This window comes from Elaeis guineensis, chromosome 10 (assembly GCF_000442705.2).
Source record: "Elaeis guineensis isolate ETL-2024a chromosome 10, EG11, whole genome shotgun sequence".
NCBI classification, from domain to species: Eukaryota; Viridiplantae; Streptophyta; class Magnoliopsida; order Arecales; family Arecaceae; genus Elaeis; species Elaeis guineensis.
In genome coordinates, this window is record NC_026002.2 from 37317464 (window position 1) to 37320180 (window position 2717).

Sequence of the window (2717 nt, forward strand, 5' to 3'; positions counted from 1 at the left end):
GCTCTTCTTCCCTCATCTACTCACAGACCTTGTCTCCCTCCCTTATCTACTTGCAATTCTTCCATCCTTATCCCCCACCATCTCTCCACATCTTCTTCGCACTCGTCTCCACCACAACCATGACTTCTCTACACATGTTCGCCCCCACCCCCAACCAAAGAAGAGTAGCAAAATAAAATTATTAGAGATATTTTAAAATTTTAATTTCATATCATCAGTAATTTAATTGCCATACCAAATATGTCAATGATTCCCGCAATATTATCTATATATATCAAATATAGTAATCAATATTATTAATAATTTAACGATAACAATTTATCTCGAAAACAATCCACATTATACCTTTCAAGATTGCGTAATGTACCAAACACAATCTTAGATATTGACATTTGACCAACACCATGCTTTCCGACTCTTGGACCAAAAGCTTAAACTAGACTTGTTCACGGACCAACGAATTTTACCTTTTTAGGCCTAGTAGCCTGACCAGACTAAGTTTTAGAAATAGGACTGTTTAATTAACAAGCCAGCTCGAGCTTAGAGATCAACGCCTGCTCTGAGCCATTCTATCAAAAAAAGGTTGAGAAATACTTTGTGCACCACATACGGTATAATAAAATTCATGTGGAGTGCACCGCACCATCCCATTGGATCACATAGCCCACGCTTTCTAGCTTATTAAATGTTTATAGTTTTACTTTTTAATTTAAAATTTTGAATGACGAAAATACGTTTCTATTCTGAAAAAATAATGACATCCTATAGCTTGTTATATGATATAACATACCATAGGATGTCATAAACAGGTCATGAAATGTCATAATTTTTTCAGAACAGAGAGATATTTTCGTCATTCAAAATTTCAAACAAAAAAAAATAAAATTTATGTATTTAATTCACAGACATATTTAATTTGCATTTGAAAGCATAGCTATATGATCCAATGAGAAGGAGCAGTGCATTGTTATTGCACCGCATGCACTGCACAAAGAATTTCTTGAAAAGGTTCTACCAAAAAAATGGGCCTGCTCTAAGCCCATCCAGGGCCCAGTTTCTTATTTCATTGTATTTTTTATTTATATTTTCCGTATTTCTAGACTTAATTAATTATTATTGACATATGAATTCGATGAGATAATAGACATATTGTAAATTCTTGGTAATATTTAATTATTTATTTTTAAAATATGTTTAAGTCTTCCTTTTGCATTGTTAAGTATTTTTAAAAATAATACAAAAAAAAAAGATCAGAAAGCTTGAGGCCTGGCATCAGGCCCAAGTAAAAGCCAAGCTCGGGCCTAAAATTAGGCCCAAAGGCTGAACCAAGCCTGAGCCCAAACAAATTTGGTTGATCTTTAGATAAAGCTCAGCCCAAGGCGAATCTTAAGCTATTGAAAGAAGGATGAGTCCCAAGTTAATAATCCCATATGGCACCTTTTTAATTAGTTAACATGAGACTATAACAATCTCTTCTATCTGACCTCGCGAAGGCCTCGATTCATTCCTAGTCAATAAGAGTTTCCCATTCGGATCCTCCGTTCCCCTTAGTGAGAGGCTCGCATGATTAATAAAAGTTGTGATACTATTTATCATGGATTAAGCTACTGGTCCCATGCTGATAAACCCATCTTATGGAGATGGGTCCACACATCAGTGATTTGAGGTGCACATCAAGGATTCAATTTTGATTGTCAAAGCCGTCATTATGAATAAGTATGATTCATTGCAGTCATGTTTGGTTTCACATGATTAGATCGATTATGTGGATCGAAAGATATTCTAACGGTCACAGGAGCAAGTTGGGTCCACTTCTCATCACATCGTTTGATGGTTCAACTACATGCTAGCCTTTCATGTCAGAAATCAGTTTTTGGTGTTGATGCATGTTTACATATTGCACATAATCCTGGTCTTCATGGATCTTAATGAAAATTCGACGCCAAGGGCAGCATCAGACCACCAAATTGTTATCAGACGCAATTTGCATCCAGTAGTTACATCATTTTAAGTTGGAGACTTGAGAGAGAGGTGAATCTCCAAAAATTCAAACCTGAATCGTTTAACCTGGATAGTTCTTCGCTTCCTCCACCACTTTCTCTCTCTAAAAAAAAAAAAAAAAAAAAAGGATCAAAATAATGTGTCATTGCAAATACTTAATCTGGTGTTGGTTTTCTCTGGTTTCAGCTTTCAGAAGAAACGTCTGCATGTAATGGTCCAGCTGTAAGCAGCCTGATTTTAAGCCAGAGTTCCACAACAAGGAAAGTAGGGAGTATGAATTATTATTCAGCAAGTGTTCCTAGAGAGAGAAAATCTGGCTTCACAGCAGTCTCAAACAGAAATTTCTTAAATAATTTTAAGTAGAAGAGCAATTTTAACTAGACAAAAAAAAAAAAGGTGCAAAGTCCAACATTATATATTTATTTTGCAAGTTGACCTGATGAGATGGTATGACTTTGGAAGAAGTCACTGTGTGGAAAGGACTATGGACTAAAACAATTCCTCATGGAATGGCCTAGCAAAGTTCAACACCTCACAAAAATGGGTGCTTAGAAGGGACAAAAGGAAGACTATTCCTATGATCAATGGTCCATCATAATTGTGTGACTTTGAAAACTGATGTTGTGCATGGTCAATATATTACCATTCAATTGGGAGAGCCATGAGTCAAATAAAAGCCACATTTGTCTTTGTGAACGAAAGAGTAAGAAGCAAGA